Source organism: Mchenga conophoros, linkage group LG17 (genome assembly GCF_057382185.1).
Source record: "Mchenga conophoros isolate Kocher_MC1m ecotype Shallow Benthic linkage group LG17, M_conophoros_male_GT1.1, whole genome shotgun sequence".
In the NCBI taxonomy this organism is placed as follows: Eukaryota; Metazoa; Chordata; class Actinopteri; order Cichliformes; family Cichlidae; genus Mchenga; species Mchenga conophoros.
Window position 1 is genome coordinate 15,300,950 of NC_140542.1, and position 27,810 is coordinate 15,328,759.

At 40.6% G+C, this 27,810-nt stretch overlaps 1 protein-coding gene across 1 annotated transcript in view; it reads left to right on the top strand.

Annotated features, from left to right (window-relative positions):
• Nucleotides 1-5,582: 5,582 nt before the first annotated feature.
• Nucleotides 5,583-27,810, top strand: part of pik3r3b (phosphoinositide-3-kinase, regulatory subunit 3b (gamma)) — a 109,712-nt gene continuing 87,484 nt past the window's right edge. Inside the window, exon 1 of the mRNA XM_085253094.1 lies at nucleotides 5,583-6,330. The gene's annotated coding sequence lies outside the window, so the exon portion shown is untranslated. The remainder of the gene's footprint in view (nucleotides 6,331-27,810) is intronic.

Sequence of the window (27,810 nt, forward strand, 5' to 3'; positions counted from 1 at the left end):
GTAACGTGATGCTGGAACAGGAAGAAACCACTTGCCTATGAGACTTACCTTAGATAAAGGGCCGGTGATCAGCCCTCTATCTGTAATCTTTAAATGAAAATCAAATGTGTGGTTGACACACCTACTCATCACTGAGTCTAAAACAACAAGGAAAAGTGTCAGATGTCTTAACTTAGCCTTAAACTTGGACAAATGTCACTGCAGCAGATCCAGTGACCAAAAGACTCTAAATGTTTCTGTCAACATAATAATAATGGATTGGATTTATATAGCGCTTTTCTAGGCACCCAAAGCACTTTACAATTCCACTATTCATTCACAGACTGGAGGCAAGTTACAGTTGTAGCCACAGATGCCCTGACAGACTGACAGACGCAAGGCTGCCATATCGCACCATCGGCCCCTCTGGCCATCACCAGTAGGGTAAAGTGTCTTGCCCAAGGACACAACAACCAGGACAGAGAGAGTAGGGGGATTGAACCGGCAACCTTCCAGTTACAGATGAGCTTCCCAATCCCCTGAGCTACGGTCAAATATGAGTTTGCAAGGCTGTATTACAAACTCAGATTCACCATCCAAAGTAGTGGCTGGTGAACCACTGCTTAGTATGAGCACAGTATGAGAACCTTCCAGTCATGTGACTGTGACTGGCGACCTGTCTCAGGTGCACATTGTCTCTTAACTTTTGATAGATTGAATTAATATGACCTTTACCAACCTTTATTTAAGGAGATTAGACTGGAAGTGGGTTGTGGTCTTATTTGCAAGAGTCCTTCCTGCAAATAAAGACACGACATGAACAGGGTCAATTAATCAAATTGAATTTGTCTGCAATTATGACTTCCATACAGACTAGGTGACATTTTATCAGTAGGGCTGAGTGTAGCTAAGCTTGTAGAGCAGAGCAGTTACTAATCAGAAGGTTGGTGGTTCAATCCCTAGCTTCTCTATTCTACATAGCAAATATATCCTTGGGCAAGGTTGCTCTCTGACTCATCCATCAGAGTGTGAATGTTAAATAGACAACATGTATGTGGAGAAACACAGTTAAATTGTTTTCGCCTGCACTAGTTGGTGCATACTTCTTGTATTGTGCACAGGTCATGCTAGCCTTTGAATTATTCATGGTGGGAATGCTCCAGGAAAATCCTCCTTCAACTCAGCTTTCTCCTGTTCCAGTCCTTTTTAAATTTCATACCATATATAACAAATGCATTGTACGCACTCACTGTCCACCCCTCCCTTTGTCTCATAGTCCAGGACCATTTGTGTTTTTTTTTTTATCTCTCCTGGTGCTTAGAGCAGCATCTTTGTGTATTGTGCTGTGCAACAGGAGATTTTTCCCTTTCTTGGAGCAATAGGAAACCAGAGTTGCTTTTTCAGTAAAGTCAAAAACTGAAAATGGTACGTTCATGTTCTTGACAGCAAGAAGTTCAGAAGGAAGCTCAGGCTTGTTCTTTCTCCCTGTCTCCAACATGTTGACCTCCCTATTGAGCAATTCCTCACCCAAGGCATAAGACATGAAAAAAAAATATCACGTGTGATATTATGCCCATGCAGTCCTTCGGCCATGTCAGCCACCACTCTTTTGCCCTGAGTTTGCTTCACCAGTAGACTTGGCTGTGTAAACTTGCATATTCCAGGCAAAGCTGGACTGTGCATCACATGCTGCCCATATTTTGATGGCATTGTGGTGGGGCATGGTCTGTGGTTCCGCTGCAGGGGAGGCAGACGCACCTGAGTGGCATCTGCAATCATGCCTCACTGGCTTTAAGGCTGAACTAGGTCCTGTAGTGTTGTGGTTGTGGAAGTGTTCAGCTGCAAGCTGAAAAGCTGCAGCTGTGTGTGAGATCAGCAACCGAGTAAAGTATGCTGAAAAGCACTGAAATATGGACAGGTCTGCCGTGTGTTCGTCACAAACATATTATTTAGGTTTGCTTGTCATATATTGCTGAAATAGACAGCAGCCACAAAATGCAACCAAGCACTCGTCAACAGTCACACGGGGACCTGGATTGTACAGCAGGGGTAAACACTGTACCCACCTTTCAGTCTCAGCATTCCAAAGGCTTGCTGTTGCTTCAACGTTTGACCTGTAAACTCTTGCCAAAATGAGCAGCCCAATGTCAGCTTTCAAGTCAGTTACACCCAAGTCTTTCCAGCTGTCCCCTCTAAATTTGTCATCTGAAGCACAATATTTTCAATTGATGGTGTCACGAAGAGCTCAAATGATGGCTCGATGTCCTCAACATGGCTGACTGCGTATCTGGTGGGGCCTGGAACCATTTTGATAATATTATCAGTACTAAGTCTACCCTGTTGTTGGAGTTGGGAAAGGGACCATGTTATCTTTCCATTTTTGGAAGGGTTTCTGTCTGCTGGTGGTTGAGAGACAGCAGGAGGGTTAACACTCAGTCTCATCAGATGAGAATTCCTCAAAACCAAGGTCCTCCTCAACACAATACTCTGTCTCTGACACATTCTCCTCCATCGCACTTTCACTGTCAAAGACTTGTGCCAAAAACTCATTGACAGTAACGTTTTCCCAAAGGACATTTTTAGAGAGCATACAGATTGCAGAGTACACAGTGCACCAATGATTTAGATAGGAGGCAGTCATGAAAGCTTTTATATGTTTGCTCCTCCCTTATTTTCCATGTCCTGTCATGTCCTTGCAGGAGATTCCCACCCACCACCACACAAGAAATATCAGTTGTAATTCAGCAGGTGTGAGGATAGTAGGTCACACACAGAAAGACATGCTTTACAAAGCTAAAATAACTCGGGGTAAAACTGACCCCAGAGGAGTGTCGATGTATGCAAAATGTGTACATCCCAAATTTCATCATAAAAATGTTATGCTTACTTAGTTGCCCCCATCACATAAGGAAAAGTCAAGAAATAGGAAGCCAAAACAAAAAAGTTAACTATTAATTTTTGAATGATGATCATTGAATGGGGTCATTGTGACCCCATGCAATGCTTTACATTTAGCTGTGAATAGCTCCAGTGCAAGCTGGAGGCCACCACCTGATGAAGCCAACTGAACCACATAATCAGCAAAAAGCAGAGACAAGATTTTGAGACCACCCAAGTCAAAGCCTTCTGCCATTTGGTTACGTTATGAACAGAATCAGTGACAAAGCGCATGGTTGAATGCTGTCAAAGCTCTGCCAGAGGTGGGAGTTGAAGATCTGTCGGACTAGGCCTCTGCCAGGCATTCCCAGCGCACCCTCACTAGATTTAGGCACACCAGGACAGTCCATTCAGACAATGAACATTCAGTGTCATTAACTAAATAAAAGCAGGAAAACTGAAGCAGTCGCTTGTATCTATTCTTGGTAATTATAAGGCTCAGAAGGTAGAGCTCGTTATCCACTGATCAAAAGGTTGGTGACTCCTCGAGTCATCATGTTGCAGTGTTTGGGGCAAGCCCAGAATTGCCCCAGCCAAGCTCTTTACATGAGTGTTTCAGCCCTGTAGTGTTTCTTTGACAGTTGGTGAATATGTATTGTAATATGAAACATTGTGGTCTATAAAAATAAGAATGCACTGCAGTCTATTTACAAGAAAGGTAAGACCTGATGCTACAGTATATCTGTTATAGTTAAAATATAGTGTAAATACTATGTATTGTCTACTGCCAAAATCAACATAGGCTGAAAAAGGACATTTGATGAATCATTTTTATACCTAGTTTAATGCTCCAAAGAGTTGTGTCTTTTCTTTCAGAGAGTCAGAGTGTGGAGGAGTGTGGGGATAGGCTGAAAAGGATCCTTGAGTCTCCCAGCATCCCTCAAGTCAACCACCAGCTCCTGGTCCACCTCACTGGAAACCTGAATCGAATCAGCCAGCAGAGTCAAGCCTCCCCCCGGCTGCTAGGACAGGCCTTCACTGACATTATCTTCAAGCACCTTTCTCTTAGGTACAGATATAAAAACTATCAGGACCTTCAACACTTTCCTCTTGGAAATATCCATGCAGAGTTTTTGGAGGAAACACTTTATTTCATGTGAATTTTCTTTTCTTTTTTTACTGCTGTGAATTTATTTGATGATTATGATGCACTGAGCCACATATCCTTTGGTTGATTTCAAGTTATGTTTGTGGCTGTTAACTTAACTATAATATAAGAGCCCGTGAAGGACAGGAAAGCAATGCTGTTGTCTCTGCCCTATATCATCATTGATAATGACCTGTACCTTAACTCTATGTTTTTGAAGAAAACTAAAAAAGCACTGTAGTAAACGGATAGAAAGGCAGACAGACAAGTAGAAATATTTTCTTTTCATTCTCCATTAAGACATTTTTTTGCTGTTTATTGAACAGGTAATTGAAATGGCACAGAGGAAAGAGATAGTATATTAGGCTTTGGAGACTCAGACAAAAATATGAGAAACATTTATTTATTTTGGTCTTGTTCACGTCAAGAAAAATACTAAATGATGCCTTACCTCATATTTTCTTTAGTATCTAGCACTTTTTGGTAAGGCTCAGACAAGAAAAGATGTGTAATTGTTTAAATGCTTACAGACTGCAGAACAATTTAGGATTAATCAGAGATTCCATACACATGAAATGAGCTATTATGGCATCTGGTGCAAATAACATGGCACAATGTGAAATACCACCCCACTCTTTTTCCACCCGTTGTTCACGTCAAAGGTAAACTTGCCTGACCATGCTACACAAACAACCCTCATTTCTGACTCACTGACTCACTGACTGCCCTCCCCAAATCCAGCACATCTCCACAGTACACAGTGCCAGGAGAAGAAATTCCTTGGTAAATTCTGGAAAAACAGTCACAGATGAACGTAAGCAGGTCACAGATGAACAAAACAATTTCGGAAGCCTTGTTAAATGCCATTCTCCTGGATCTCTCTCTAGGATGTTGATTTTAAAGATGAGCCAAATATCACACTTGGTTTTCTGTTAGCAAGAGCATTTTTTAAATATAAAAGTATCAGCTGTTTTAGTTGGATGAAGGTAATCTTGTCACGTTTTTATTTGAGCTTGGCTAATACAAATAATCTTGGCCCAAACAAATCTCTTCTGTTTGTTGCTTTTCCTTAGTAGTGGTTTCTTAGCAGTTATTTGACCATAAAGGCCAGATTTGCACAATCCCCTCTGAACAGTTGATGTATAGGTGTGTCGTGGCACTTGATGGTTTTTGGGACTGCACTTGGGGACAAATTCAAAGTTTTAGCAATTTTCCAGACTGACTGACCTTCAGTTCTTAAAGTAATGATAGACTGTCATTTCTCTTTACTTAGCTGGTTGGTTCTTGTCATAATATGAATTCTAACAGTTGTCAAATAGGGCTGTCAGCTGTGTATCAACCTGACTTCTACACAGCACAATTGAAATTGTACCTGAAAGTACATCATGAACTATATTTACTTTTTTATGCAAAACTTAGTTCAATGGTGTCCCTTACTACAATTTGTTTTCACTTTGGTGCTTTGTTTACAGTGCAGATGTAAATCCAGAGCATCACATCAGGATTTTGGAGGCGCTCATCACAACTGCAGGTCGAATGGAGATGCAAGCAGCACCAGGTAGGAAAATAACTATGGAGATGCACAAAATATGTTTGTTTTTTTTCTTTTGCCTGAACAATACATTCACTGCACTGATGCATTCTTTCAATATTTTATTTAATAATTTAAAAATGTTCTGACACATGTATAATTGAATTATAAATAAATTTAATTATAAAGGAGCAATAATAGCTTATCAGCAGTTTTGCTGCTCAGGGAAAAGGCTTTTTTGTTATTTTTGTTATTTACCAAGAGAAAAAAGTTTACCTGCCCATATTTGAAAAAAGTATCTTGAATTAATTGTGATTAACCACATTTTTTAAAAGCTGAGTTGAATTTCACTAGCCACACTCAAATCTGATTGATGTCAGGCCTGAATCAACAAATCTTTATGATGAAAATTAAAGCTGTACAGCTACATAAAAAGTCACAGTCAAAGATTATGTCTCAATAGTGACATATTAGATGGAATTACTACAATCAAATTCTAACCTATAAAAATGCCCCATTGCTGTCACATTGATGCACTCCATTTGGAGTCCATTTATATATTGCAGTCAACATTTGAATTGTTGGCCCAAGGATAAAGAACATTAGCTTTGGGGTCTGCCATTCAATTATTCAGTTTTGCCAGTTGATAGTGTTCCTCTGCACTTTCTTTGAGGTCTTCAATCATTTGAAGTTAAGGTGCATGTTTTGCTTTTTCATTGGCAGGGCAAGGTGATATCATATCTGACAGAGCATCTCTTTGTTTGATGTGTACAAAGAAAAAGAGAGACAGAGAGAGGTAGGCTGAAACAGGGAGCTCAAACTCATGTGTGAGCATTTTTCTCACCCATTACCTCCACTAGTAGCCTTCAAATAGCATCAGTGGAGGTCAAAGGTTAGCACTGTGCCTGTTGGCTGTGTGTTAAGACCTCTATGTAGCTGTGTGTGTGTGTGTGTGTGTGTGTGTGTGTGTGTGTGTGTGTGTGTGTGTGTGTGTGTGTGTGTGTGTGTGTGTGTGTGGCACCTGTCTCAGCAGAGCTGCACTCTAAGTCTGTTTTTTAAAATGAAGTCTGAATTCACTGAATTCATGACTGTTTCTCTGCTACCTGAGTACTGTGGCTCACCATCTCTGCTCAGTGTGACAGGTATCTGCACATGTGGGTTTATCCTACAGTTGCATGTGAAACCTTAGTCTCGTCCAGCTCGTGTGTCGGTTAGCATGCTAAAATAATGTGAGGGGGGAAAAAAGGGAGAATTGTAAACACCCATATAAAGCCATTCACATTCTGGCCCTTTCTCTGTGCTTTTGTTATGAGACATTTTGCTTCTCAGGCGTGCCCATAACTTGGCAAGAATGTAATATACACAAAACACACTTTAAATGCACACACATGTTCTCTGTGTGGGCTGTCTGTGGTCATTTATTTGACTGGTTATGCATCCCATCTGGGTTTGAAATTGACTTTTTGGAGAGTTTATCACAGCGATAGCTAGTGTTACCATGGTGCTTCCTTTGGTCCCATTTAAAGGAAAATTCTGGTTTATTGGATGTTGGGTCTTGGCCATCATGTTTCCACCTTAAGTTGGGTGCACGTTATGTGATGCATAGGTTCAGTGTTGCCTGTTATATTAGTCTCAGATGCAAACATAGCTGGGCCAACATTAGCGTTACTGTAATCCGATGACTTTTTTCAAGTAACGAGTAAAGTAAGGGATTACTATTGCAAAAACGGTAATTACATTACCGTTACTTTCCCGTAGGAACGCTGCATTACTGCGTTACTAAAACCGTGAGTTTTTTTTTTTTTTACAGCATAATCCTGATGTACAGGGTCAGCTGCAGGGCACACAGACACACACAAACCTAAATACAAACACATGCTAGTGTGATGAATTTCTGTAGGCCATCATGGTTGTATGATGTGATTAAGGTCAAACGAATGCTCAGCTTTTAGCTGCTGTATTTATTAGTATTTTGCATGTTTCTGTTTGTGGTTCTGTGTCCAGCTCAGTAGCACACGATTACATGGCTCGACTAATGACACACACACACACACATACACACACACACACACACACACACACACACACACACACACAGACAGTTAAAGTCATCCATCCAGTCCGTCCATTTTTTTTTTTTTTTCATTTTGCTGTCATGACAAGTTTATTTAAAATGAAGTTTGGATGATGAGGTTACGATGAGACTCAATTTGTAAAATTTTGTAACCCAGTCAGTTATTAAAGCATGCATTGAGGACTTGTTAGTGTTTCTCATAGATTATGTTTCTATTTGTGCTGATAACGCCTTATTTTTTAACTGCTTTGTGACAAATAAATAATAATCAGTGTAATCAGCTACCACTCTAGTAGGTCATTTGTCCAGTGATAGACTGCAAGTCCAGTGTGTACATCACTTTGCAGGTGATAGTTGATCACTAGTTAACATTCTAGGCTAACCAGTATGTTAGCTTCTATCACCGAAAGGTTAGTATAAATTTAGCTAATACACCTGGCTAATTGGGCCACAGTGTTATTAATTACATGAATGATGACATTTTTTTACAGTTTACCTCTGTAGTTAGAAATTATGTTACTCTAATCTGTGTTTATTATATGTATTTATTGCATTGTTTTATTTCAGCATGTTTGCTTTCTTCACCATTGCACCATAAATATGGTATACATGTTATTGTCTGTGTCATGCTGTCTGTGTGTTGATGTCATGTTGTCAGTATTTTATGTTGTCTACTCTGCTATGTACACTGAGAGCAAAGCAATAGCTGGAGCCCAGGTCCTTGTATGTGTACACATACTTGGTCAATAAAGCCGAATCTGATTCTAAACAAACATTCTGTAATTGTTCTTCAGTCTTCAGAGTTATTAAAAATGTACCTTTGACCCCAATATTTCATTCAGGCTTCCCTCAGAGTATAGTCAGTTATATTTAAAAGTTAATATTCAGGGATGTCCTCTTCCCGACAGCACAGCACTCTCCCTCAGCCCTGTACAGTTTTATCCTTAGGCTCTTTTAGAAGATTATCTTGTAATGCCCATCATCCAGCACACTGCTCCCTGGTTGAGTTGTTTTATGATGTATTCTGGAAGGAAGCTCACCCATGGTTAATGTCCATATTTTGCTGTAATTCAATTCAATTCAATTTTATTTATATAGCGCCAAATCACAACAAAAGTCGCCTCAAGGCGCTTCATAGATACAGAGAAAAACCCAACAATCATATGACCCCCTATGAGCAAGCACTTTGGCGACAGTGGGAAGGAAAAACTCCCTTTTAACAGGAAGAAACCTCCGGCAGAACCAGGCTCATGAGGGGCGGGGCCATCTGCTGCGACCGGTTGGGGTGAGAGAAGGAAGACAGGATAAAGACATGCTGTGGAAGAGAGACAGAGGTTAATAACAGATATGATTCAATGCAGAGAGGTCTATTAATACATAGTGAGTGAGAAAGGTGACTGGAAAGGAAAAACTCAGTGCATCATGGGAATCCCCCGGCAGCCTATGTCTATTGCAGCATAACTAAGGGAGGATTCAGGGTCACCTGGTCCAGCCCTAACTATATGCTTTAGCAAAAAGGAAAGTTTTAAGCCTAATCTTAAAAGTGGAGATAGTGTCTGTCTCCCGAATCCAAACTGGAAGCTGGTTCCACAGAAGAGGGGCCTGAAAACTGAAGGCTCTGCCTCCCATTCTACTTTTAAATACTCTAGGAACAACAAGTAGGCCTGCAGAGCGAGAGCGAAGTGCTCTAATAGGGTGATATGGTACTACAAGGTCATTAAGATATGATGGGGCCTGATTATTTAAGACCTTGTATGTGAGGAGCAGGATTTTGAATTCAATTCTGGATTTAACAGGAAGCCAATAAAGGGAAGCCAAAACAGGAGAAATATGCTCTCTCTTTCTAGTCCCTGTCAGTACTCTTGCTGCAGCATTTTGGATTAGCTGAAGGCTTTTCAGTGAGTTTTTTGGACATCCTGATAATAATGAATTACAGTAGTCCAGCCTGGAAGTAATAAAAGCATGAACTAGTTTTTCAGCGTCACTCTGAGACAGGATATTTCTAATTTTAGAGATGTTGCGCAAATGGAAGAACGCAGTCTTACATATTTGTTTAATATGTGCGTTGAAGGACATATCCTGGTCAAAAATGACTCCAAGGTTCCTCACAGCGTTACTGGAGGCCAAGGTAATGCCATCCAGAGTAAGAATCTGGTTAGATACCATATTTCTAAGCTTTTCAGGGCTGAGTAGAATAACCTCAGTTTTATCTGAATTAAGAAGCAAAAAGTTAGCGGCCATCCAGGTCTTTATGTCTTTAAGACATTCCTGCAGTTTAACTAATTGGTGTGTGTTATCTGGCTTCATGGACAGATAGAGCTGGGTGTCATCAGCATAGCAGTGAAAATGTATGCTATGTCTTCTAATGATGCTGCCTAAGGGAAGCATGTATAATGTAAACAGAATTGGTCCTAGCACTGAACCCTGTGGAACTCCATAATTAACCTCAGTGTGTGAAGAGGACTCTCCATTTACATGAACAAATTGGAGTCTATTAGATAGATATGATACAAACCACTGCAGTGCAGTACCTGTAATACCTACAGCATGTTCTAATCGCTCTAATAGGATATTATGGTCAACAGTATCGAATGCTGCACTAAGGTCTAGCAGGACAAGCACAGAGATGAGTCCACTGTCAGAGGCCATAAGAAGATCATTTGTAACCTTCACTAAAGCTGTTTCTGTGCTGTGATGAGCTCTGAAACCTGACTGAAACTCTTCAAATAAACCATTCCTCTGCAGATGATCTGTGCTCATGTAAAGCTTGAATTAACATCAAATAGCCCCTGGCTACCATGTTTATCCCTTCATATGTAATTTTAAGGATCATGAGATCATGGAAACTACAGTTCCTGTCATGTACCACACTTCACTTACTCTGTTCACTTTCTTCTCTCTTTTTCCATTGTCTTGTAATAGTATGTTTCATTCCTGGTCTTGAAAAGAAAAAAAAAATCAGGTGACTTTGCACAGTTTTGTAACCACTCGTCTTTTACAGTGTTTTGCACTCGTAAACATAAACATGTTGGCTCATAGCTCATAGTGGTTCTTCCCTAGTGTTAACTTTTCTTTCTCAAAAAGATAACTTGGTAATACTAATGAGATACTTGTAACATCTTGTAATATGATATCACACTCATTTTTTTTTTCATTGTGTAAATTTGTGTTTCCATGTTAAATGCAAATAAAACTGAAAAAATTAATCAATGATGTTTTGTTACACATCAGAAACAATGGTCTTTTGTGATGTTTTTTTTTAATTTACTGGATCCACTGATTTATTAAATGAAGATTTAAGACTAAACATTTAACTTAATTTTTATTTACTGTTAATGTGACAAAGTGTTAGAAAGTATCCTCATTATCTTGCCACGAGATATCTTTAGGGTTTTATTTGCATTAAGTGCTAGGTTACATACACTACAATCCTTTCTTCATTAACAAATATTTGACGGTTTAGTGAGAAACAGTTTTATACAGTACAGTTAAACATACATATTACTAATGCAATGTCTAATTTAATGGTTTCCTAACTTTACTAATTACATCATAACTACTAATGAAACTGGATGTTGTATTTATACAGTTAGTTGTACAGTTACTGTATGCTGATTCTCATGTAAGTTCTTCTGTTATTTGGGTAAATGCTTCGATTTTTAAAGATACTTTTCAATGTATCTTATTGTTTGGTTAAAAGAACTCCGACATCAAGGTACTCTACCCAGTAGAGCAGGGGTGGGCAATTCCAGGCCTCGAGGGCCGGTGTCCTGCAGGTTTTAGATCTCACATTGGGTCAACACACCTGAATCACATGATTAGTTCGTTACCAGCCTCTGGAGAACTTCAGGACATGCTGAGGAGCTAATTTAGCCATTTAAATCAGCTGTGTTGGTTCAAGGACACATCTAAAACCTGCAGGGACACCGGCCCTCGAGGCCTGGAGTTGCCCACCCTTGCAGTAGAGAATTAAAGAGTAATATGGAAGACCCCTAAAAATGTTCAAGAATTAGCAGTAATTGTATGACACAGTTTATGGTCAAATTATTTTATTCTTCTCGTAATCCATCAATAATGCATTGGACTTCTGACCTAAAGTTCTAATGATGCACATAACTACATGGTAAAATAAAAATAAAACATCTGATTCTCCCATGTAGCAATTAAAAAAGGCTTGTTTTTATCTCAGCTGGGGGAGACGGCATGTGATTGCACTCACTCAGAGACATGTGCATGTGATGGACTGTGCCAGCTACCCTTCAAGCACGCATGTAGTTTCTACCAGCTGTGTGTGACATATTTGCTGCGCTGAAGGGCAAATGTGATGTAAAGAATATGAGACGGGGATGGATGGGTGAGCTGAAGCCAGCCGTGAATACCAATGTGCTTCTTCTCATCTATGTCTCTGTCTGCCACCACCTGTACTACCACACTGTCTTTCGAGCTCTCTTTGTTCCCCTTCTGTTCTTTCTCGCTGACATCACCTGAAGGAGCCAGAGGCAGATTGACCAACAGTGTTATCACTTCTCTAAAATACGATTCAAGCACTGATGGATCACTCTGTGTCAAATTAAGCTGGAAAAATACCTTCTGCAAAATAGCAGCTGAATGTCTAAACATTTTAACAGTTCTGTAGGGGTGGAGTGGGGGGGGGGGGGGGGGGGGGGCACTAACAGTGCCATACATTGGTGGCTAAAAATCCAGGCATGCCAGACATTAAAGCTGCTCATCTGGTAACAACACGCTTCCACCTCTAATGAAAAAACTAAAGGTAGAGTACACCCATCAGCAGTCAAATGATTTTATTTAAACATAAGAAAAGAAGGAACATGAAACTCACATGACTTTACTTCTGATGGTCATACTAAAATGTTTTGCCAAATTATGTTTTTGGGAAGATCGTTCAGCTTCAGATTTGCAGAGGGTACAAATAAGGTCAAGGTTGTTTTTATTGTCCTTTCTTTTAAATACTATTAAGGAAAAATAAGACTTGGATAGAAGAAACAGAAGAAACTGCATTAAGACTTGTAATTGTCCAACAAATACTCTATAGTTTTCCCACACTGATAAATCCACTAGATATCTTATATGAATATTTTCACATAACCACTCGAGTCCTCTTAATTTTAAAATGTCACAGCCACCAGCAGTTATAAGTTTGGCCAAAAAACCATAAATATGGAGCTATAGAGGTAGGTTGTATGCTTAATTAACTATTTGTTTCAGCTAACTCATTAGCTAAGGCCATTGTTTCAATACTGCATATTTAATTTTAGTGTTAGCTAAGTTTGGCTAATGTTTTCTTCAGAGGTAGTGTAGTATACTTGCTTTCTACATGTCCAGCTTGACAACAGATTTTATTCTTGAGAGTCTAGTTGCCTGTATACATTCTTCATGTTTCTTTATTTGTTGTTTGTTTTAAATCAAATGGTATTGTTGGTAGACCTGCGCAGGGTGTACCCTGCGTCTCGCCCTATGGTAGCAGGGATAGCTACCCCCACCGCCCGCGACCCTGACAAGGATATGCTGAAGAGAATGAATGGATGGATGGTATTGTTTTACAGACCCAGGTTGCTGAATAACACATTTTTTTCTAAAAGTAAGTCTATAATTCCCAAATACTGGATACAATAAAAAAAAAATCCATCCATCCATCTTCATCCGCTTTGTCCGGGGCCGGGTCGCGCGGGGGCAGCAGCCTAAGCAAAGAGGCCCAGACCTCCCTCTCCCCAGCCACCTCCTCCAGCTTGTCCGGGGGAATACCAAGGCGTTCCCAGGCCAGCCGAGAGATATAATCTCTCCAGCGTGTCCTGGGTCTGCCCCGGGGCCTCCTCCCGGTGGGACATGCCTGGAACACCTCACCCAGGAGGCGCCCAGGGGGCATCCTTGTCAGATGCCCGAACCACCTCAGCTGGCTCCTTTCGATGTGGAGCAGCAGCTGCTCTACTCTGAGCCCCTCCCGGATGGCCGAACTTCTCACCCTATCTCTAAGGGAGAGGCCAGCCACCCTTCGGAGGAAGCTCATTTCTGCCGCTTGTATCCGCGATCTCGTTCTTTCGGTCACTACCCACAGCTCGTGGCCATAGGTGAGGGTAGGGACGTAGATCGACCAGTAAATTGAGAGCTTCGCTTTTACACTCAGCTCCCTCTTCACCACGACGGACTGGTGCAGAGTCCGCATTACTGCAGCTGCAGCCCCAATCCGTCTGTCGATCTCCGGCTCCCTTCTCCCATCACTCGCGAACAAGACCCCGAGATACTTGAACTCCTCCACTTGGGGCAGGAACTCATCCCCGACCCGGAGTGGGCACTCCACCCTTTTCCGGCTGAGAACCATGGCCTCAGATTTGGAGGTGCTGATCCTCATTCCCGCTGCTTCACACTCGGCTGCGAACCGTTCCAGTGCGAGCTGGAGGCCTTCACCCGATGAAGCCAACAGAACCACATCATCTGCAAAAATCAGAGATGAGATTCTGAGGCCACCAAAGCGAAAGCCCTCCGCCACTTGGCTGTGCCTAGAAATCCTGTCCATAAAAATTATGAACAGAACCGGAGACAAAGGGCAGCCCTGGCGAAGCCCATCACCCACCGGGAACGAGTCCGACTTATTGCCGGCAATGCGAACCAAGCTCTTGCAACGGTTGTATAGGGATCGAATGGCCCGTAGCAATGGGCCAGACACCCCATATTCCCGCAACACCTCCCACAGGACACCCCAAGGGACACGGTCGAATGCCTTCTCCAAGTCCACAAAACACATGTAGACTGGTTGGGCAAACTCCCATGCACCCTCAAGTATCCTGGAGAGGATAAAGAGCTGGTCCAGTGTTCCGCGACCAGGAGGAAAACCGCATTGTTCCTCCTGTATCCGAGGTTCGACTAACGGACGAACTCTCCTTTCCAGCACCCTGGCATAGACTTTCCCAGGGAGGCTGAGGAGTGTGATCCCCCTGTAGTTGGAACACACCCTCCGGTCCCCTTTCTTAAAGATGGGGACCACCACCCCGGTCTGCCAGTCCACAGGTACTGCCCCTGATCTCCACGCAACATTGCAGAGGCGTGTCAACCAGGACAGCCCTGCAACGTCCAGAGCCTTCAGGAACTCAGGGCGGACCTCGTCAACACCAGGGGCTCTGCCACCAAGGAGTTGTTTAACTGCCTCAGTGACCTCGCCCCCGGAAATTGGCGGGTCATTCCCCTCATCCCCAGACTCTGCTTCCTCCTCGGAAGACGTGTCAGTGGGATTAAGGAGGTCCTCGAAGTATTCCTTCCACCGCCTGACAATTTTCTCAGTCGACGTCAGCAGCGCTCCGCCAGCACTATACACAGTGCAGGTAGAGCACCGCTTTCCCCTCCTGAGACGTCTGACGGTTTGCCAGAATCTCTTCGAGGCAGTCTGAAAGTCTTTTTCCATGGCCTCTCCGAACTCCTCCCACACCTGAGTTTTTGCTTCAGCCACTGCCCGAGCCGCATTCCGCTTGGCCTGTCGATACCTGTCGGCTGCCTCCGGAGTCCCACAGGCTAACCAAGCCCGATAGGACTCCTTCTTCAGCCTGGTGGCTCCCTTCACCTCTGGTGTCCACCATTTGGTTCGGGGATTACCACCACGGCAGGCACCCACCACCTTGCGGCCGCAGCTCAATGCAGCAGCTTCGGCAATGGAGACGCTGAACATGGTCCATTCGGACTCAATGTCCCCAGTCTCCCTCGGAATGCTGTTGAAGCTCTGCCGGAGGTGTGCGTTGAAGATCTCGGGGACTGGGGCCTCTGCTAAAAAATCCATATTTCAATATTCTGATAATAATCTCACTTTCCCTTAAGTAACCCAATACATAAGAGACAACTATGAGAAACTATGTGCAGTATATTGATTGTACTGTATTTATTCTTATGTCTTTAACAGGATTTCAGCAAAGAAATCATCATCACCAGTAGCACTATACTCACTCTGTCTTGAAGACCTTTGTCATCTATGTAAATGCAGCCTAAGTCCTTTGTCCTTTCTATGCTTCAGTCACACTCTGAGAGCAACTTGGAGTTAGTATGTTGCCCAAGAACATTTGGCATGCATACTGGAGCAGCCAGAGATCGAATCATATAGATGAAATTATACAAGCCTAAAACAACAGCGTGAGCAAGGAGTTCACGCACCACATGATCTGGAGCCCACAGTCCTAATCTCAGCATCACAGTCAGACTGGGAACTACAGAACAGCAGTAACAAATACTCTAGGTATTTGTTAGTAGGTGCTGTTTTAATGGTGGTCTCATGGAATTCATTGATTTATACAATTTCCACAACATCCACACTTACTTTCAAAAACATGTATTAGCACAACCTTGAGGTTTTTTTCTCCATTTTTTCTGTTGTTTGTTTCTTAGTATTCCACACAGGACATTTTTTGGAGGTTGCTTTTTTAGCCTCGAGCACCTAGCCTGCTGTGGTTCATGTGGTTTACAGAGTAGGCGATGGTAGTAGTTATGGTAAGAAACTTTAACACCTAATCTGTTGTAAGGCACCATCCTAGCCTGCGGTGCGCCACTTGTTCAACCACACCAAAAGTTACAGAGTCCCAATATGACGCTCTATCAAACCCCTTGGGGTGGCTGTAGCTCAGGTGGCAGAGCAGGTCAGCCACTAATCAGAAGGTCGGTGGTTCGATCCCAGGCTGCCTCCTGGCTGCATGCCAAATATCCTTGGGCAAGATACTAACCCCATGTTTGCCTGGTGGTGGTCAGAGGGCCCGGTGGCGCCTGTGTCCGGCAGCCTCGCCTCTGTCAGTGCGCCCCAGGGCAGCTGTGGCTACAATGTAGCTTGCCATCACCAGTGTGTGAATGTGTGTGTGTGGATGGGTGAATGACTGAATGTAGTGTAAAGTGCTTTGGGGTCCTATGGACTAGAAAAGCGCTATACAAATGGCCTGCTATACAAATGCAGGCCATTTACCATTTATATCACTTGAAGGTCAAATGAAATCTGTGAAACCTGCCTGATATTATAAGGCCTGGGATGGATAAAAGTGGGAGAGAATGAGAAAGATTCATTTCTCTCATTGGCTCCCTATAAAGAAACAATCTCTACTTGTCCTTTTATGCTGGGAGGTTTATGGGTAACCAGGGAGTTGTAATTGGTGGCAGACAGCGCTTTAAGGCAGCAGAACCACAGGTGACGATAATCTGATGGATCTCATGGCACACATATAGAGCCACACATGTGTACTTGAGATTCACATGTACACAGCCAGACCATATGGCTTTATGTGCTTGTGGTGCCTTAGAGGGATTAAGTGTAACGACTTTTATATTGTCAGTGGAATGCTAAAAAAATATGTCTCTAATTTTCTTTGTCTCAGACAAAGTCTTACGCATTGGTGATAAAAAAAATGGAACATTGTCTCTAGGAACTGGTTTGTGCCAACATACAACACCAGTACAGCTTCAATTAGCTGTGTTTATCAAGCATTACATATACAAGTCTGTGGCACTTTTTAAAATTCTTCATTCTGCATTTTGTGGAGATTCAAACTAAATTCTGTCACTGATACAAATTTTGGTGACTGTCAAGTTAAATATGGACGTACGTTGAGCATGACACATGAAAGAAATGCAAACAGAGAACATAACATCACATTTGCAGGGTGATGATAAACATGAAAATCACTTGGGAAATCTTTTCTTTAACAGATAGATGACATGCAGATGTTAATATTTCTGTGATGATGTGTGTGAAGTTTCATTCAGACTGACCAGCGTGTGAAAAAAACAAAGCATTTTAATCATTATACATTGTTATAGTGAAGCAGGGACACAGCAGGTGTCATTATTTCTCCTAAAATATTATTTTCCTTCACATGTATGTATTCTTATACAACTGGGTAAATACATAATTTTAAATATGAGAATTGTTTGTAATACATGGATGAAAATGCTTTGCAATGAGTGACAGCCTGAAGCGACCACCAAATGCTGTGCTTCTTATGTTTAGATGCTTTGTTAGGGGCATTACAGCCCAGTTGCTGTTTATTTGTGGTCTTTTGTGGCACTTAGGGTCTGAAAAGCATGCTCTGCTGGAGTGAGCTCACTGATTGATTTAACCACTGAAGAATATCCCATTTCTTTGCCTTGAGACTCTTGGGTTGCTTTTGCAGCTTGCTTTGGGTCATTATTCATTTGCACTGTGTATAGTATATTTGTATAGTCTTGTACACTTCCAACTTCATTCTGCTTCTTCTACCAGCAGTCACATTATCAGTAATCACACGTGGCCCAGTTCCACTTGGAGCCATACATGCCCGATAACACTGACTGAATGTTTTTGGCTAGATGATGCTTCAGAACTACTGCTCCACACTCTCCTCCCATTCTGGTACAAGTAAATCTTGGTTTTATCCATCCAAAGAATTTTAAATATTTTTGTGCTTTAGTCTAATCAGGCTTTCCTGTTGTTAAATAGAATTAAAAAAATTCTGTATTTACATCCATGAAGGTTTATTTTGATTGTAGACCTTGACAATGAGCACCTGCCTCCCAGCCTGTTCTTGACATGATTAGATATTTTAAGAGTTTTTGTCTTTACCAGTTTAAACAATTCTATCCTCCATTTGAGTTGTATTTTATGGCGTTTGGGTGTTTTTGCATATATTGTTGATAACTTCTAACTGGGGTTTTTTGGCACTCGTATTCATATTTATAGAAAAAAGCTATATAAAATACAAATTTATTACTACAAATCAACTTCTGTCTACTTCATTTGTCATTAAATAACAAATATACAACCCTCATCTTGTCACAAAACTGCTTGTCAGTCAGTCAACTGTCCAATTAATTTCAAGTGTCTGTATTAAAATTCCTTAATGTAATTCCTAGTTAATGGAAACATTTGGTAAAATTAATTTTAAAAAGGTTCAAATTTGCATTTCAATCACTTTCTGATTAATTTAAAATCTACTGTGGTAGTGTACGGTGGCAAAACTGTAATTCGGGAGGAATTTGGCAAAGATTATGGTTTTGGACAAATGCAGGAATTGTCAGGTTAGGGCTGTGTGCAGGCAGGAGAGGTTCAAATTTGCATTTCAATCACTTTCTGATTAATTTAAAATCTACTGTGGTAGTGTACGGTGGCAAAACTGTAATTCGGGAGGAATTTGGCAAAGATTATGGTTTTGGACAAATGCAGGAATTGTCAGGTTAGGGCTGTGTGCAGGCAGGAGTGGTGGTATGGAGGACCCAAAGTGCAGACGCTCAGAGGCAAGCGTGTACTTCAAAACAGCTTTAATGCTAAACTCAAAAAGTAACAAAACTGAGAATCCAAAATAAACTTACACAGACAGACAGAACACACAGCAAGATGAGGGTAGATCGCAACACAGACACACAGAAACACAGGGCTAAAATACACAGAGGGAGCAATCAGGGAATGGGTAACAGGAGGGAAACACAGCTGGGGCAAATCAGGCCTAACGAGACAAAGGAAGCAAAACCAGACGCATATGAGACAGACAGTAAAACAGGAAACATAACACAGAGTCACGAACTTGACAAGGGGATACAGCTGACAGGGGAGACAGCGCAACTAGAGAACACAGAAACATAAACCATGAGACAGAACTCTAACAAAGAAACCAAAGACTAGAAATGATAAATAATATAATAAACTCAAAACTCTGGGTCAACGACCCAGGCATCCTAACAGGAATTCTGATAATAAACAAGTATTATGTATGACTGAAAAAAAAACATTGTGCTATTGGACCTCAGAATAGAAATGTAAAGAAAGACATCAGCTTTGACACAGTACCATTGTTGAAGATGTCCTTTTTCAACAAAATACAGCCTTTTAAAGTAGCAACCCCTTTACAAATACACTGGACTTGTGCCGCATGCATTGTGCTGCATTCCTGTTTATTAAAGCATATTTGCAGATAAATAGGGTTTTTGTTTATCTCCATGTATTCATTTGAAGCAAAGTCCTCCACAATTTCGAGATCCCTCTATATTTTCCCTGCAGTGTTATTGCCGCTTTTAAAAATAATTATGCAAGAGGGTAACTAATAATGTTTTGAACAGTATGTTTATCATTTGTCTGCCTTCATTATCCTTATTGGTCTGTGATTTAGTATTGATACATATGCTGACTCACTATTTTTGTGAATGTGTAAGTTGACTTTGAACTAGAGATGGACCGATCCGATATTACGTATCGGTATCGGTCCGATACTGACCTAAATTACTGGATCGGATATCGGAGAAAATTAAATATCACGAAAGCACCTCGCAAAACTTGCAACACGCCGTAACTCACCTCAGAACGTTAGCAGTCGGAGCAGTATGCATCACGTGATAGAGCGGCTGTGGCATGCCGGACCTGTCGGTGGTCTGGATAGCATGTGGAGCTTCGCTAGCAACCTGGCATTTCATCTCCGACACAGTTATCCCCGAGAGAAGTAAAGCAAGTGTGTAAGTCCATCTCTGAATGTTTGTAAAGCATTCCCACGTTAAGCTTAACAAGCGACTGCCTCTCGCTCTCCGGCTGCTACTTCAATCGTGAAACTGCTTAAATGATCAGCTGATCGGCTTTTCTGTCGCGAGTCCGTCTCTCTTGTTTGTTTTTGGCCCACTTTGCACCAGAAAGAGGAAACCAGCGGCTGAACAACAGCAGCACGTTTAAGCTTGATAAGCTGTTGTTAGAATGTATTTAATATTACTTTCTACACCAGGATCTTTTTCTACGTAGCTGACGCTGGTAACTGTGCAGGGGCGGATCTAGCAAAGTTTAGCCAGGGGGGCCGATAGGGCATTAACAGGGAAAAGGGGGCACAAAGACATACTTTTCTTTCTTATTCTCATTTAAAATGTCGAGCTTTTAATAAATAATTATCTGACACCCAAAGTTTTAATTTGATGTAAAATGAATAGAAGTCAATTACTGTATATAGTGACTATTAAGTCTAATATATACCCTAGTAAGCTATAGTACTTTTTACTTTGGGAAGGTACCATCTGTGCAGTCTGCAATTTTGTTGAAGAAAGATGTTGAATCTATTTAATATTTCTTGAAAAATAATTGATTTCTGTGCATTTTTTTTCACACTGCATCAAATTAAGGTTGATTACGTCGATTAAGCATCATGAGGTGGCGCGTGAGGGGTGGTTCCCTATTTTTTATTTATTTATTTTTGTTGTTGCTGGGAGTTGGAACCCTATTAGTTAGGTTGCTTAATATTTACGCTAAGTACTCTTTAAAATACCAGAATAGGGAGGATGGTGTAGGTCTAAGTTTATTAGATTGATCAGTATTGCTGAACTATGAAATATTTTTTTTGTATACAGGTATAACAGAATAGCTTTAGTGTAGTTGTTGTTTTAAACTTGAGTATGAACTTGCAGACTTGCAAAATGCAGCAAGATATTTTAAAAAACAGTTTTGTTGATTAAAAAACACTATATCGGATTCATATCGGTATCGGCAGATATCCAAATTTATGATATCGGTATCGGACATAAAAAAGTGGTATCGTGCCATCTCTACTTTGAACAATTCACCTTACCAACAGCGGCATTCTTTTACTTTATCTTTATATATTCATTATGCTGCAGTTTGTGATATGTTTTCAGGTAGTTGACTAAGTTAACGTCTTTGTTACACAGAAACAATTCTACAGCACAATGTACAAAGATCCACTTTGAGAGATAAGTGGTTCACCTTCTGCTGTGCCGTTTGATTTTTGTTTTGACAGTCTTATCTGTGGTATATTGCTGCTGTCAAGTGCAATGAAACTTCACACTGCATGGTGCAGAGAACAGCTGTTATTGGCATACGCAGGTATGTCGTTAGGTGCTCATTTACGGATCACTTGATTTGCTTTGCGCTACTAATATTAATTGAAAATGGTCTCAGTTATCACTTAAATGAAAGTGAATTAATTGCACTGACCTAAAATCAATGTCATTAAAAGGACATCTTAAAGAGACACATTTCTAGATCTAGAAAATCCACATGTTGTTCCCTTATTGATCACTTATTCACAGCATCATCGTGGTATGGAAGCTCTGTCAGTGAATAGTTTGAATTATTTAAAAAAGCAAAGGCTCTGTATCCCTTTAGCAAGATATACTAAAGAATAACGATTCCTTTTCTTACACCAGTTTGACTTCTTCCACAAAACACATCATTGCCATTTACACCACAAATACAAAAGGCTCTGATAACATTCAGGTTACCGTGCGTGCAGGGTATAGCAGTGTACAGTGGTCAGTTTGCAGATTGTGTCCAACTTATTACCCCTATACTCCTCCAGTGCCCTTGGAAAAATAGTCTCTAATGTCACATTCCAGAGCCAGGGTTTGTCAGTTCTGAGCTGAAAGAGGATCTGATCCTACTACAGATACAAAGTTCTAAAATAAGAAAAATGGAATCTTACTTTCACGTGATTATTCAGAACTATGTTTTTGTTGTTGAAGAAATTCATCAAGAATCGTCAAGAATTGACTTCTGGCATTTACAACAAACAAAGGTAAAAGCAGTTTTGTTGTGAATCTGCACAGCAGCCTCAACTTTTTAGCGGAACTTCGGTTCTTGCAAGTGAGATAAAAAGTGGGTATCTTAAAAGTCACAGCTAAGATGGAGGAAATGCAGCATGTAATGCATGTAATGCATCATTAACTCAAGTCATAATACCAGGATTTGTGTACATGTGTGTATGTGATAGAGAAAGGTTCTGTCAAGTACTGTATGATGGGTGCGATGGAGTGTTTTTCTGTGATAATGCTGTGAATTTGTTTTCAGTTGCAGAGCTGAGAGTCTGTAAATCTTCACTGTTTTCTTTTTATGTCTTCAGTTTTTCTGCAGCACAATTTTTTTTTTACATCATTTGTTAGAAACAAAAGCTATATGGGAACTAGGACAAATTTCTATTTCAATTCCATTCTGAATGCGTCTCTGTTAAAATGTTTAAATCTGCTGAAATGCATCGTCCTGCTGTAACATGGTCAGTGTTTGTATCCAGCAGGCTGCTCTGACCTCATTGTTGGCATTGACTCAGACCCTGCAGCTAATGACAGATGTCCTCTATTTCGCCTCTTTTTGTCTTTATGTTTCTGTTTCTTTTCTTTCTTCATCCAACTTGCTTTCTTTTATTTTCTATCGCTCTCTTTGTCCTCCTACCTGATTTTTTGCACACTTCAGCATCTTCAGTCAAGTGTAAATGCAAATCTTCTATCCATTCCTCCTGTCACTTTCATTCCTTCTTGTCATGTGAGGATGACTGATGGCTCAAATGAGACTCAATCAGGCATTCAATGAAAGGCTCACCTTTAATGAAAGGCAGTCAAAAAAAATCCAGAAAAGAACAAAACAAACTACAACAACATATAAAACAACAGAATCTAACTCCCAGCAAAAACACAAAGAATAGAAGACGGCACTACAAAGAAATAAGGCAAACTGAGGCTTTCAATACATAGACACACTGAAGGCTCATGGGAAATGATACGGCTGGGGGAACTAAACACACCTGAACTAAAGGTAGGTAGCGAGACAAGGGAAGTAAAATAAATGACCCAGAACCATGAAACATCGTTTCATCTTTTCTGTAGCACTGTCAATTGTCAACTAAAACTAAAATTCTCAGAAGACCTGGATAAATGTGGCTATCCCAGCTGGACAAAGCTGAAAATCTGGAAAGGTGCCAGAAGACTGCTCCAGGTGATCCGGGAAAGAAGGACAAGCGCTGCCAGTGCAAAAACCTGTGATGATCTCTTATGTGTCAGGATTATCAGATCACCTGAGATCAAATTACAATGCTGCAATTGCAACTGTCTGTGAATGGTACTCATGGCCAATAAAACCAACAAGATAAGCTCAAAAAACATATCATATACATTTAGTAGTGTGCTTAAAAACAAAACTACAGGAATTATCTATACAATCATACTCTGATCATCTTTGTGGAATTAAGAGAAATAATATGGTTTTCCTTGTCTGAAAGGTTGTTAATCAGTATTTACTTAGGTGAATAAAAACTAAGTAATATGCAAAAAAGGCAATGGCAAGAATCAGGCTGGTAATGGCTCCAATCCTGCCTGCTGGATAGCTTTGGAAAATATGAAAGAGGGTAAAAATCATTAGACTTAACTGTATTTTTATAGGTTTTACAGCTTTTACTGATAAAGACTTCCCCCATAGCCGTTCATACTACACTATATAATATGTTAAGTAATAAATCAACAATTAAATGAGAGAAACAATTAAAGACCAAAGTATTGAGCTGGTAAAGGCTTTAATAGAAATTGTTTTGCTTTTCTGACATGTGATCAGCACATGTCATTACCTGGCATTCAGTCAGTTGTACTGCAATTTCTTTATTAAGCACCTGAGACAGGCTGATTTATCCAGGGCTCAACATTGCTTCCAAGGACCTCTGATTAAATTAGCTTCCCAATGAGCTCAGTGAGCACACTTTAATTCCAGACTAATTTCATTAGCTTCATTCTAGCTACCCGCTTCCCGACCTAAAGAAATTCCCACTGATGTCCACACAAACACACAGACATGCTTTTTAATAAAAGTTGCCCTTGCACGCTTTTATTAAAATAGTCAAAAAGTAGGAGAGGTTCCTGTCAACAGTATTGATTCTGTAGTGTTCTCCCTTGTATATATCCTTGAGGGTAGCATTCTTGCTCTGACTGCTGACTTCAGGCTGTTTGGGTCAACACTGAGCCCACTGTATTGAGAATTCAGGTGTAGGTGCAATATGTGAATCCTTCTATGCACAGAACAATGTGGGTAAAAAGGATATTAAATAAGTTGATTCTGCAAAACAAGAGTGAGTCAGTGATAGTATTTTTAAACTGATTTTATACAATGGATGTTCAGCTAAAAAAAAAAATAGATACAAATAATTACATGTTATGGTCCACATTTTTCGGCTAGCTAATGTTTTCGATATATTTGTATGGTATTATTAATATTTTGGCAAACTTAAAAATAAATCTAACATAAAAGACAAACACCTTCTGAATTTTGTTCAGATGGATGATATTTTGAATATATGCAGTGTTTCTTTTTGAACTTGAATGCTTTCTTCACACCAAAACTGCTGGATGTTGTTATATATCTTTTTTTAGAAAGAAAAAAAACTAATGCAAGGGTACCCTTCATTACCAAAGAGATCCTTGTTCAAAGCAATAATAGGCAAAAAAAAATCACTAAAGCACTTCTGGATGGATGCAAACTGCATTTCGTTGCCCTGTACCTGTGCATGTGCAATGACAATAAAGTTGAATTCTATTCTAATTCTATTCTAAAAGCATAATGTCGTTATGCTAAAAGGTTTTCATAGTTTTGGAGGTTTACACACAACAAGCAATTAATCTGTGGAAATAAATACTGCATGTAAAGTAGCTCAAGGCTGTTTACAGGCAGAGGGCTGCAGAATCGATTCTGGAGTAGACTTACTGACAAAATGAGAGATATAAGAACTGGTTTCTTCCAGTGAAGTTGCAATGATGTTTGTTGCCAATGTTTGATACACGCCACAAAGACAGAGCAACATTATTTTATTCCCTCTGACATTGTTTAAAATTAACATAACACAGTATTTATTTATGTATTTTGTAGGGGTGCAACGATATTCGTATCGATATTGAACCGTTCGATACAGTGCTTTCGGTTCGGTACGCATATGTATCGAACAATACAACATTTGTAATTTATTTTATCAACTTTCCTTCTGACGATGCTGTCTGTGTTGAGCGCTCAGTGAATCTGCGTTCGACTACTCCGCCTAGGCTGCACTGTCCAGCGCAGATCCACTGAGCGCTCAACACAGACAGCATAGTCAGAAGGAAGAGCGCAGGGCAAGCTAGCGAGACAGAAGTTAAGCTCTCCTTGCAACATGGACCTCCCCCACCCTCATTCAGATCTGGCGTTTGGAATTATTTTGGTTTTCATGTGACGTATGACCCTGAAGGTAAGCGAGTCATGGACTAAAGTAAAACAGTATGTTGGATGTGCCACGCAATGCTCAATTACATGGGTGGGAGCTAGTGTGTTAGCGCAGTGTTAAGGTTCAAAATTGAGGAAGGAGAGTACAAACCACCCTTGGTCCAGAAGCTCTTGGTCAAACAATGATTTTTAATTCACACGTGGGAAGATCACTAGAAACAGCAATTGATCTTCAACTTAATCAAAGCATAAACAGATATTTATACCGTCAGGGCTTAAATTTAATGACGCCCCTTCAACGTCACAGATACATTTTATACATAGATCAAATCAAAACCACAATGACTTTTGACACCGTTTAAAAGAACAATTGTCTTCTATCTTCATAACAGGTGCTTCCTGTCACTGCCGGATGCTCGCTTGTCATCCTGACACCTCAGCAGCAGTTCTGCGACAAACTGCTCTTTTTGCAACCCCAAGCAAAACATGATTAAACTTTCACCTATAAATGATTCTCTAACTGAGTGTGTGTGTGTGTGTGTGTGTGTGTGTGTGTGTCTGTGTGCTAACCACAATTGCACCCTGTTTCACCTCGCGACTAGCTCCTGACCTCTAACCAGACAGAGAGACAGAAGCCGCTCTGATATGTAACAACTGAAACTATGTATGTGTCCTCTACTAAATAAATGTTTTAATCAAGAACCCCTACTAAAAGCTTAATACAAGAATATGAACATATAAAAGATATTAAAATGAACTGTTGTGTAAGCATGTATTGCAATTCCTTCTATGTTCTAGTTTTCCCTCAGCATGGATCATCTAGACACTCTCACTAGGTGAAGCTTTAGACCATTAATGAACCTGAACATCAACTCAAATAAGCACAGATATGCATTGTGTATAAAATAGTTAGAACTGCACCTGGAATACAAAGTTAACATTATCATAAACATCTTAAGGCCATCTTAAAGCTATCTGTTACATTGTTAAAGCAATGATCAATTTGAATAACCTAGTAATTCAAATGGCCTCGTCTGGCCTAAACTACAGATTATATTATTAATGCAATGGTAATAATGATGATTATTTAACAATAGCAGTAAAATAATTTCCCTGCTCCACAGCAGTTAGCTCGTTAACGTGTTGGCCGTCTAGCCCCATGCACGGGCGATCGGCGGTAGCTCGTTAACGGAGATTTGCCGTGTTGTGGCGTTAAGGTCATTTCAAGATTAACCTGAAATCACTAGTGGGAACACAACGAATATGACTGCACATTTACGCCGACATCATCCTAGTGCAAAGACAAGTGGAAGCAGACAAAAACAAGTAAGCATGCTACTAACTTTAGCCGAGTCATTTAGACAGCTGTTAGCACATGATTCTCCTTATACTGCTGAGAATATAGCCCAGAAGAAGCGGATAGTATAGCTTTTATTTTGGAAAGAGACATTTCTCTGTAATAAACTCTCTTTTCCAAAGATGAGTGATTCCTCAATCAGATACAGGGCTTGCAATATCGCTAGCCCGACGTCCCGGGGCTAGCGATTTTTTTCAGTCGGGCTACCAAAATCTATCTCTTCCCTGCCCGTCGGGCTATTGTAGGAAGGAAAAATATATGTCAATGCTTTTGCATTCTTTCAGAAATGTAGCTGGGTAATTATGTCATTGGCATCGGTGAGCCACTGTCAATATGTGACATATTGAAATCTCGTTTGAATTTGCGCTTGTTTTTTTGCTTTCACTTTGCAATCGCACGAACTGTGTGTAGAGAGCGACAGCACTGATCTGTGAGTGATGATAATTTGTGCACCAATTCCTCTGACATCGTCTTATTAATCGTTAGCTTACTATGCAAACATGACAAGTGAAATCCCCCGCAGCAAGCTTAAACATGTGAGAGGTTGATCGCGCAGAGAATCGCTGAGCTTATGTGAGTGCGTGTGTAAAAGCAGCAGGATATATATTTGACTACGATGACCTGGATGACTGAGAACCTTCACAGACAGATATATATTTTAGTTCTGCTGAGCCAAATAAGACAGGTCAGGGTGAAGAAGTGACAGCCAAAGAAAAGCTTACCACAAAACGGAGAAGTTATGACAAATCAGACTATAAGGCAAAAAGAAAGTGCAGCTTTATGGTTTCATGGACAAAAGAATTTCTGTGGCTGCAATATGACGAGCTAAATAACCAGGGCTGCACATAAGTGGTGCGCATTCGCTGTCAAAATAAAAAACACGCACAAGGGTTAGGGTTAA